The sequence below is a fragment of the Garra rufa genome, chromosome 2, assembly GCF_049309525.1.
Source record: "Garra rufa chromosome 2, GarRuf1.0, whole genome shotgun sequence".
NCBI lineage: Eukaryota > Metazoa > Chordata > Actinopteri > Cypriniformes > Cyprinidae > Garra > Garra rufa.
The window spans coordinates 43990-56140 of NC_133362.1; positions in this window are offsets into that span (position 1 = coordinate 43990).

Sequence of the window (12151 nt, forward strand, 5' to 3'; positions counted from 1 at the left end):
ACCACGAGGACGGCCCAAGAAACGGTGGATGGATTGCATTAAGGAAGACATGAAGATCGTCGGCGCAGCACCGGAAGACGCCCTCGATCGAGCCAAATGGAGACGGCTTTGCAAGAAAGCGGACCCTGCAAGTGCTAACGCAAGGAAGATGATGATGAGATTTATACATAATCTGAAAGCAAAATAAGTACGCTTTCCATTGATGTATGGTTCTCTTTCATAGGTTCACTCAACGCTGCGTAAAAGCTTTCCGCATTGGGAACACCCCCAGGTGTGACGATTGTCTGAAGCCTTATAGAATCACGCCATTTCATTGGCTGATGGCGCGAAGCTCCGCCTCACGTCTTACGTGACCAACCTAGACAGCGCCCGCGCCATCTTATCCCTCAGTTTTCCTCTCTTCAGAAGCGTTCGCTTCTCTCGGTTTTTCTGAAAGCCCAATTTCGACGACGTTTGTGGATTTTAGCGTTTTTCCACTTCAGCGACCGCATTAGTGGAATAATATTCTCCTAGCGGTGAGTGGAATGGATTTTCGTCGATGCCAACCGCCGTGCTCTCGCCTCATTGCGAGTGACGATCAGCATGGTAAGTGCGTCAGATGCATAGGCCTTGCCCATGCGCGCGACGCTATTTTTGGCATTTCTATTTGCAAGTGCTGTGAGAATTTAACTTTAAAAGCCTTGCGCGCTAGACTCGCGGTTTTTGATAATGAATCCACCGCTCCCTCCCGCCCGCGCAGCTCCCTCCGTGAAGCCACGGCCTGGAGGCTATGGAGAGTGAGCAGTTTTCACTTTCTCTTCCTCCATCGCCTGAGCGCCGTCGCGTGGTTTCTCCTGTTGAATTTTCTAGTGGCTGTATTGCGCCCAGCCCGGAGGCACGAGATTTCGTTTCCTTCGGTATGGAAGACATTTTATTTACCGCGGCCTCCGACTCTGAGGATTTCGGATCCGCATCGCTCGACGCTCTCCCGCCTAGCGGCCAGGAGGCGCGGCCCTCCCCAGCCTATTCAGAGCAGGTTGACGTGTTAACACGGGCCACGGAGAAATTGAACTTAGATTGGCCGGACGAGCCTCGTGAGTCCCAGTCATCTAAGCTTGATGAGCGTTTTCTTTGTGGCTCTGGATTGCGTCCAGTGAGACGTAAGCTACCTTTTTTTCCTGACCTGCATCAAGAGATTTCCAGGTCATGGAAACAGCCTTTCTCATCCCGTCTCACTAATGCAGCGGCCGCTGACTTCACCAACCTTGTGGGTTCTGTGGAGCAGGGTTATGCTGCAGTCCCGGCGGTCGAGGACACTTTGGCTGCGCATCTCTCGCCTAACTCCGCCCCCTCGTGGAAGTCCCGCCCTCTTCTTCCTTCTGAAGGTGCGTTCACACCGGACGCGAATGAAGCGGCAAGCGCGAGTGATTTACATGTTAAGTCAATGCAAAGACGCGAATAGCCATCCTGCGGCGTGAAACGCGCGAATGAGGTGGCGCGAATAGCGCGAATGAAGCGGCTCGCAATGCGCGAATAGCGCGAATAACGCGAATGAAGCGGCGCGCATTGAGCGTTTCAAGCGATTGCCGCATGAAACGCACGAGTTCAAAAATCTGAACTTTGCCGAAAATCTGCGCCGCGTTAACCAATCAGGAGCTTGCTCTAGTGATGACGGAGGCAGAAATCCAAAACAACAATGGAGGACAAAATCACCGTTGCTGTCTGTGGTTACTCGGAGCTGTACAATACATCTTTGGACTTTTGTAGAAACAGGAATAAAAAGGATCTTGCTTGGAGGAAAGTGAGTGAAGAGGTCGGACAATCTGGTAAATTTTAAAAAACACTCTTTACTCAATTTGACCTATACATACATATTGAGACTACAAGGAAGCTAAAGCTGGCAAATTGAGCTCATTCACCTATTTTACAACTACTTTCCCGCTGACGAGTGGCAGACGCCCCTCCCATGATGCGAATTTGCGTCTGTTGTGAAGAAAATGTCACGCGCGAATGACGCAAATCTTACAACGCGAGTAAACTCAAATGTTCAAGCGTTCAAGTACGCGCGAATAGCACGTTTTTTCCGCGCAAGTCGCGTCCGGTGTGAACGCACCTTAAGCCTTGTAGGACCACTTCCGCTTTAATCGGTAAGTCCTACATGGCCATTCTTCAGGCCTACCAGGCGAAGGTTTTGAAGGAAATGGACGAGGGAGATGGTGTGAAGCTCAAGGAGCTTCGCAGAGCTACCGACCTAGCCCTTCATGCTACTAAGCACACAGCTTGTGCGGTTGGACGCAATATGCCAGGCTTAGTGGTGGCTGAGCGCCACCTATGGCTAAATCTCACGGAGATTAGGGAGAAAGAGAAGGTTTTCCTTCTCGATGCCCCTATCTCTAGCTCTGGCTTATTCGGCGACGCGGTTTCCACCGTCGTGGATAAGTTCAGGGCTGCTAAGACGCAGTCAGCTGCAGTTTCAATGGGGTCCTTCTTACTGCAGTGAACAGCACAGACGAGGCTTCTGTCCTGCAACAGGAAGTTTCCTCCCTTCTGCTCAAAGGGGCGATAGAGGAGGTTCCCTCTACAGATCTAAATCTAGGCTTTTTCAGCCGGTATTTTTTAGTCCCGAAAAGAGATGGAGGTCTGCGTCCCATTCTGGATTTACGCGGACTCAATTATTATCAGGATGTTGACGCTCAAGAGCATTCTTTCCCAGGTCCAGGAAGGGGACTGGTTTGTCACTGTAGACTTGAAGGATGCCTACTTCCACATTCAGGTTGTTCAGAGGCACAGGAAGTTCCTAAGGTTTGCCTTTGGGGGAAAGGCTTACCAATACAAAGTTCTTCCTTTCGGTCTAGCTCTAGCCCCGAGGACATTCACCAAGTGTATGGATGCCGTTCTGGCCCCGCTGAGGCTCCGGGGGATCCGAATTCTCAATTATTTGGACGACTTCAGACAGTCGTCACACCTGGGGGTGTTCCCAATGCGTAAAGCTTTTACGCAGCGTCTCGTTCCCTACTCAGAGAACATGGGTTACATAAGTAACCTGAGAAGTTTGTTAGGATGGGACAGTATTTGTTCAAGATACAACTATTTGAAAATTCAGAATCTGAGGGTGCAAAAAATTTTTAATATTTAGAAAATCGCCTTTAAAGTTGTCCAAATGAAGTTCTTAGCAATGCATATTACTAATCAAATATTAGGTAGGAAATTTACAAAATATCTTCATGGAACATGATCTTTACTTAATATCATAATGATTTTTGGCAGTAAAGAAAAATCGATAATTTTGACCCATACAATGTATTTTTGGCTTTTGCTACAAATATACCCGTGCTACTTAAGACTGGTTTTGTGGTCCAGGGTCACATATTTAAAAAAAAAAAAAAGGAATATAATACACGTTACTGGTTTTATTGTGAAGGACCACATAATTTATGAATTTATAATTAAATAAAATGATTTCCACACAAAATAAATACATTTCTAAGTCAATAGATTAATAAATACATATTTTGAAGTACATTTCTAAATACTTTTCTAAATACATAAATAATAAACCAATTTCCAAATAAATGAATACAGAAATAAATCTTTAATTTATACCTTAAATTTACATTTATATTGTAACACAAATGTAAATTGTAAATAAATTTCTAAAAAAGGTCAGAAATAAATTTCTGAATAACTACATCCATGAATAAAACATATTCTAAATAAATAGTTCTAAAAAAAATGTAAAAAATTATAAAAAAAAATGCATGTATACATTTATATACTAAATAAATACATTTCAAGATGCATTTGTAAATACTTTTCTAAATAAATAATTTCTAAATAAAAATATTATAAATAAATTTCTAATTCAATAAAAAATCTACATTTCTAAATAAAACGTATTCTGAATAAATTTAAAACAAGACAAAAATACTGATTGACCAGAAGGTGCAGTAAAAGCTAGAATACTACAAGTTGTATTTAAATAATATTTTCAAACAAACTATTTTCAAAACAATGTTGATAATATAAGACATTTTCATTTGGAGACCATATTGATGCATTGTGCTAATTTATTCTTTACATTTTCTTCATACTGTCCATATACAGTTTACAACTCAGTAGAGACACTGAAATTGAAAATATAACGCTGTGTATTAAACTGTTGATGAGTAAAAATAACCAGCTTACTAATATTTTGTGTAAATCTTTCTTATGCTTTTGAAAAGGCTATTAATCACCTGATAGACGTTTTGAGATTAATGAAATGATGTCAGCGTTTGTCTCTGTCTGAGTCTGTAAGTGAAATGCAAGCAGGGCTCATAGCAGAAAAGCCACTCTACTGTAGCGGGACAGAGCGTTTGTCCCACATTAGCGTGTTTGAATTTGAGCTGATTGGAGGTAAAGTGAATTTATGCTGATGGTTTTTCCGTGTGCAGTCGGCTGAATTGTGCCGGCACAGCGAAACGCAGACGAAAGATTCTCAACCCGGACTGTTTCACTGTCGGCCAGAAAAAGATGTGCTTAAAGCGCCGGTGCGTTTCAGCACAGCTCATTAGAAATGAAAAGGAACGCATATAACTGAGCTGTGACGGCTCTCTGATCAATTACCCTGAGAAATGACTGCACTGTCCTGAGCGCCTCAGAGCAGATATTACAGCTAATGTGTACCATAACTGACATTATACGCACTGTGAAATATGACCAGAAATCATATTGCAACATTGGATTGAAACTGGATTTTTACTAAAATCTGGGAAGAAATTGTGAGGCAGGCTTGCTCTTGCTGAGTCACTAACATTGTTACGAGGTTAACGAGGTTAACAAGGTTACTTTGGTGTTGCTGTGCAGTTACTAGGGTGTTGTGGGAGATCTATGCGTTACTATGGTGTTGCTATGCGGTTGCTGTGAGTGTTGTAGGGGATTACTATGGTGTTATGTGGTTGCTATGGTGTTGCTATGCAGCATCTGGAGTGTTGTAGGGGATTACTATGGTGTTTCTATGCAGTTGCTATGAGTGTTACAGGGGATTACTATGGTGTTGCTATGCTGCCTTTGGAGTGTTGTATGGGTTACCGTGGTGTACCTATGCAGTTGCTATGGTGTTGCAGGAAATTACTGTGCTGTTGCTATGCAGTTGCTACAGTGTGGTGTTGTGGGAGATTACTATAGTGTTGCTATGCAGTTGCTATGAGTGTTACAGGGGATTACTATGGTGTTGCTATGCAGCCTTTGGAGTGTTGTATGGTTTACTGTGGTGTTGCTATGCAGTTGCTACAGTATGGTGTTGTAGGAGCTTACTATGTCGTTATTTTGCTGTTGCTGGGGTGTTGTGGGGGTTACTATGGTGGTCTTATGCCGTTGCTAGAGTGTTGTATGGGTTACTGTGATGTTGCTATGCAGTTACTATGGTGTCGCAGGAAATTACAGTGTTGTTGGTATGCAGTTGCTACAGTATAGTGTTGATGGAGATTACTATGATGTTGCTATATGGTTGCCGGGGCATTGTGGGAGATAACTATAGTGTTGCTATGCAGTTGCTAGAGTGATATGGGGGTAACTTTGATGTTGCTGCTATGGTGTTGTAGGAGATTACTATGGTGTTGTGAGAGATTACTCCGGTGTTGCTATGCAGTTGCTGTGGTGTTGTAGGAGATTACTGTGGTGTTCCTATGCAGTTGCTAGAGTGTTATGGGGGATTACTATGATGTTGCTGTTGCTAGATTATGGTTATGTAGTTATTTGGATATTTTAAGTGGTTTTTATACTGATTAAAGTGAGAAGTCTAATCATGTGTTGTTGTTTTTCTAATATGACCATTAGTAATAGGAGTGTTGACTTGGCAAGCACTGCTAATATCTGATTTCATGAATGATTTTAGGAAAAGATGTGTTTGATGAAAACTCATGACATCACTTTTCTTCTTGCAGTCTCATCTTCTCTCTCATCTCTGTATTTTTAGCCTGTGAAAGTGACAGAAGTCAGACGGCTTTAAATTAGCATTTCAGCTTTTAAGCTCTTCTAAAGATGTGTGATGTCTGAGAAGCAGAATGCCGCCGCTAACACCAACGGATTTCACTATGACAGCAAATAAATAGCTGTCATGTAATATCTAGTAATTCCAAAATGATTTCCAGGAGCTCTTTATGGGTGTGCGGCACCGGTTCAGCCGTGTGGCTTTGCACTTTATGAAAGACTTACAGTGTGTGTTAGTGCATATATTACACAGTTAGCCGTATTATACGAGTTCACCCAAAAATAAACTTTCTGTCATCATTTACTCACTTTTATGTTTTACCCGTATGACTTTTCTTTCTTTTGCAGAACACAACACGTTCACATTGCTTTTTCCAAATGAAAGGAAATAGAGAGAGATAGAAACTGTCGAACTCCAAATAAGACAACATTATAAAAGTTTCCTGCTTTTCAGAATGAAACTGGACACCAGACGCACAAAATCAGTTTGATGTGTTTGAATATTTGAAAATGAGATTTCAGAGCTGTGAAATCATAGTGGAAGAGATTCAACAGATCATGTCTAAAATTAACTCTTCCTAATACAGATTACTATAGTGTTGCTATGTAGTTGCCAGGTGTTGTGGTAGATTACTATAGTGTTGCTACAGTATGTAGTTGCCGGGTGCTGTGGTAGATTACTATAGTGTTGCTACAGTATGTAGTTGCCAGGTGTTGTGGTAGATTACTATAGTGTTGCTACAGTATGTAGTTGCCAGGTGTTGTGGTAGATTACTATAGTGTTGCTACAGTATGTAGTTGCCAGGTGTTGTGGTAGATTACTATAGTGTTGCTATGCGGTTACTGGGGTGTTGTGGTAGATTACCATTGCCTTGTTATGTGGTTGCTGGGGTGTTGTGGTAGATTACCATTGCCTTGTTATGTGGTTGCTGGGGTGTTGTGGTAGATTACTATAGTGTTGCTATGGGGTTGCTGGGGTGTTGTGGTAGATTATCATTGCCTTGTTATGTGGTTGCTGGGGTGTTGTGGTAGATTACTATAGTGTTGCTATGGGGTTGCTGGGGTGTTGTGGTAGATTACCATTGCCTTGTTATGTGGTTGCTGGGGTGTTGTGGTAGATTACTATAGTGTTGCTATGGGGTTGCTGGGGTGTTGTGGTAGATTACCATTGCCTTGTTATGTGGTTGCTGGGGTGTTGTGGTAGATTAACTATTGCCTTGCTATGTGGTTGCTGGTGTGCTGTGGTAGATTACCATTGCCTTGTTATGTGGTTGCTGGGGTGTTGTGGTAGATTAACTATTGCCTTGCTATGTGGTTGCTGGTGTGCTGTGGTAGATTACTATAGTGTTGCTATGGGGTTGCTGGTAGGGATGCACCGATCGGAATCGGCCGATCGCTTGCGCGTTTTGTCAGTAAAGCCGGTTCTGTAATCAGCGGTAAATGCCATCAGGTGCATGATTTCACGTTGAGCCGTATATACTACACACAGCCGTTGTTTACTGAAGAGCTGCGCAAATCCATGTTCATTATCAGTATGAATGTGCGCAGCTCGTCAGTGAACAACGGCTGTGTGTAGTATATACGGTTCAACGTGAAATCCCGCACCTGATGGCATTTACCGCTGATTATTGAACCGGCTTTACTGACAAAACGCGCAAGCATGAATCGGCCGATTCGGATCGGTGCATCCCTAGTTGCTGGGGTGTTGTGGTAGATTATCATTGCCTTGTTATGTGGTTGCTGGGGTGCTGTGGTAAATTACTGTGGTGTTGCTATTTGGTTGCTGGGATGTTGTGGTAGATTACTATAGTGTTGCTATGGGGTTGTTGGGGTGTTGTGGTAGATTACCATTGCCTTGCTATGTGGTTGCTGGGGTGCTGTGGTAGATTACTGTGGTGTTGCTATGTGGTTGCTGGGATGTTGTGGTAGATTACTATAGTGTTGCTATGGGGTTGCTGGGGTGTTGTGGTAGATTATCATTGCCTTGTTATGTGGTTGCTGGGGTGCTGTGGTAAATTACTTTCGTGTTGCTATGCGGTTGCTGGAGAGAGTATGCTATAGTGTTGCTTTGCAGTTGCTGGGGTGTTGTGGTAGATTACTGTGGTGTTGTTATGCAGTTGCTGGGGTGCTGTGGTAGATTACTGTGGTGTTGCTATGCGGTTGCTAGGGTGTTGTCGGAGATTGCTAAAGTGTTGCTATGCGGTTGCTGGGGTGTTGTCGGAGATTGCTAAAGTGTTGCTGGGGTGTTGTGATAGAATACTATGCTGTTGCTGGGGTGTTGGGGTAGAATACTATGGTGTTTCTGGGGTGTTGTGGGACATTATAGTGTTGCTATGTGGTTACTGGGGTGTTGTGGTAGATTACTGTGGTGTTGCTATGCGGTTGCTGGGGTGTTGTGGTAGATTACTGTTGTGTTGCTATGCAGTTGCTGGGGTGCTGTGGTAGATTACTATAGTGTTGCTACAGTATGTAGTTGCCAGGTGTTGTGGTAGATTACTATAGTGTTGCTACAGTATGTAGTTGCCAGGTGTTGTGGTAGATTACTATAGTGTTGCTATGCGGTTACTGGGGTATTGTGGTAGATTACCATTGCCTTGTTATGTGGTTGCTGGGGTGTTGTGGTAGATTACCATTGCCTTGTTATGTGGTTGCTGGGGTGTTGTGGTAGATTAACTATTGCCTTGCTATGTGGTTGCTGGTGTGCTGTGGTAGATTACTATAGTGTTGCTATGGGGTTGCTGGGGTGTTGTGGTAGATTATCATTGCCTTGTTATGTGGTTGCTGGGGTGCTGTGGTAAATTACTGTGGTGTTGCTATTTGGTTGCTGGGATGTTGTGGTAGATTACTATAGTGTTGCTATGGGGTTGTTGGGGTGTTGTGGTAGATTACCATTGCCTTGCTATGTGGTTGCTGGGGTGCTGTGGTAGATTACTGTGGTGTTGCTATGTGGTTGCTGGGATGTTGTGGTAGATTACTATAGTTTTGCTATGGGGTTGCTGGGGTGTTGTGGTAGATTATCATTGCCTTGTTATGTGGTTGCTGGGGTGCTGTGGTAAATTACTGTGGTGTTGCTGTTTGGTTGCTGGGATGTTGTGGTAGATTACTATAGTGTTGCTATGGGGTTGTTGGGGTGTTGTGGTAGATTACCATTGCCTTGCTATGTGGTTGCTGGGGTGCTGTGGTAGATTACTGTGGTGTTGCTATGCGGTTACTGGGGTGCTATGAGAGAGTGCTATGGTGTTGCTATGCAGTTGCTGGGGTGCTGTGGTAGATTACTATGGTTTTGCTATGCGGTTGCTGGGGTGTGGTGGCAGATTACTATGGTTATGCTATGTGGTTCCTGGGGTGTTGTGGTAGATTACTATGGTTTTGTTATGCGCTTACTGGGGTGCTGTGGTAGAATACTATGATGTTGCTATGCGGTTAATGGGGTGCTGTGGTAGATTACTATGGTTTTGCTATGCGGTTGCTGGGGTGTTGTGGTAGATTACTATGGTTTTGCTATGCGGTTGCCGGGGTGTTGTGGTAGATTACTACGGTGTTCCTATGCGGTTGCCGGGGTGTGGTTGTAGATTACTATGGTTTTGTTATGTGGTTGCTGGGGTGTTGTGGTAGATTACTATGGTGTTGCTATGCGGTTGCCGGGGTGTGGTGGTAGATTACTATGGTTTTGTTATGTGGTTGCTGCGGTGTTGTGGTAGATTACTATGGTGTTGCTATGCGGTTACTGGGGTGCTATGAGAGAGTGCTATGGTGTTGCTATGCGGTTGCCGGGGTGTGGTGGTAGATTACTATGGTTTTGTTATGTGGTTGCTGTGGTGTTGTGGTAGATTACTATGGTGTTGCTATGCGGTTGCTGGGGTGCTATGAGAGAGTGCTATGGTGTTACTATGCGGTTGCCGGGGTGTTGTGGTAGATTACTATGGTTTTGCTATGCTTTTGCGGTAGATTTCTATAGTGTTGCTATGTGGTTGCCGGGGGGTTGTGGTAGATTACTATGGTGTTGCTATGCGGTTGCTGGGGTGTTGTGGTAAATTACTATGGTGTTGCTATGCAGTTTCTGAGGTGTTGTGGTAGATTACTATGGTTTTGCTATGCAGTTGCTGGGGTGTGGTGGTAGATTACTATGGTTTTGCTATGCGGTTGCTGGGGTGTTGTGGAATATTACTTTGTTGTTGCTATGCAGTTGATTCAGTAAATCAATATTTTATATCAAACCTGGCAGAAACAGTCTTGAATAACCATGTTTTTTGATGTATGCAAGGGCAAATGATATTTGAGAGCTGTTGTATAATGGACAGTTTTCAGTAAATGTCTAAAAATTCACTCCGTTCCTAATAGAAAGTTTTTTTTTTGAGTCCCTGTTTATTTCCCTGTGCTGTGTAAACATCTCATGGAGGTTTAAAAGAATGTTTATTCTTTGAATGCAAATGCAAAAAAGGAGAAATGCTTACATGCACACATTTGGCCGTTGAAAGTAAAATGACTCAAATTCAGTGTGACCTTATGCAATTCAGTGTGCATCATTGTGTTCTAACAGTCTGAACGAACTCCAGCATTAGCATGCCTTTTAAAGCTAATATTGTTTGTTTAACATTGGCTTTATATGCATGTTTTTGGGTTTAGAAGTGACTGCTAATGCAGCTCTGTGGATAAGCTGAACTCCCACACACTAGCACTGAACTTTAGCACATTAGCAAGGCTTGTTGAGTTCTAAATGAACACTGTCACATTGTTCGCCCACTCAATAAGCTCCTCTAAAATGACCCGCGAGACCTTCTTTTTTCACTCGGTTTCACTCTGTTGCCATTAGCTGTAGCGTGTCAGACTAATGCTGCCTTCAAGATGTGTCCGAGTGATTGTATTTACAAGATAAGTTCACATGAGAGCCACTATAATTACGGTATCAGTGGAAACTAATTTGGTATCGATCATAAAGTGTAATTGTGTAATTTGATGAAGAACAGTGATAGATCTGGACCAAATGTTTATTTACCTGGTTTATGACAGACTTTATTTCCTTTTATGATTTGTACCATTAAAATAAACTTTTGTTTTTGTATTTTTAAAATACATGTTTACAGAATTTGTACTGTACTGTAATCAGCTCTCATGATTTGTTCATTCTTCCTAATAAAACCCAAGATGTTGTTGCTTTGCGGGCTTCAGTGAGAAACTGAGATACGTGTGTTCCAACCAGGCCTAGTTTTGCCTTTCTTTATGTGTTTATTATAAGGTAAACTTGCTTCAAGTAATATTCTGACTATGTCTGAATACATAGAAGAGATATCTGTTCTGTGCCTGATGTTTGGGCAGTTACTGTCTATACACAGAATTGCATCTCTTGGTAATTGTATATTGCATAATAATTGATCGGTGCAAGCATAGTAAGAGGCCAATTCTTCTATAGAGAGCTTGGTCCAGTCTATGTGTTTCTGGTTTGGATTATTTTCAGGTATATGGTTAGATCTAATTGTCACCTCAACAGGGATGTGATCAACAGTGGACATATTATATAGAATTTTCATCTGTGCCAAAGCAGCATGAACGTCAGATGTAGTGACGCAATGATCCAACCAGGATGTAGTGTGCCAGGCTTCACTTATAAATGTATAACTCTCTGCTGGTAAAAGTGCTCTGCTCGATAATATTAGATTAGTATCAGTACAAAAATTATCCATATGCTTGGCAAAAACTGATTTCTTATCAGAGATATCGGCATTCATGTCACCAATTACATAAACACAAATAAATCTGTCATCTTGTATAAAAGAACTAATAAAAGCAAGTTTACTTAAGTATTCTTCTTCATTGTGGTTGCATTCATAAGGAGCATAAACAATTAAAATGATAAATTCTTTGTCATGCTGTGACACTTGTACTGCAATACACCAGTCCACACCAATCCTAATCACACTGATCACTTCCAGCCTTTTATTCCACAAAATAGCCACACCTCCTGGTATCCTTCCTTTTTAATTCCCAAACTGAGGTCAGTAGTTGACTCTCCGGCACCAAAAACACTACCATTAATGGAATTTAGACCTTCTAAATCTTGTTTAGCTTGAAATGTTTCTTGTAAGCACAATATGTCACAGTGTTCCAACAACTGATCGACAACAATTCAGCGAGCTTTATCGTCAGCACTCTGGCTCAAGCGCAGGCCACGGCAGTTATATGAAACAACTTTAATGTCCATAGC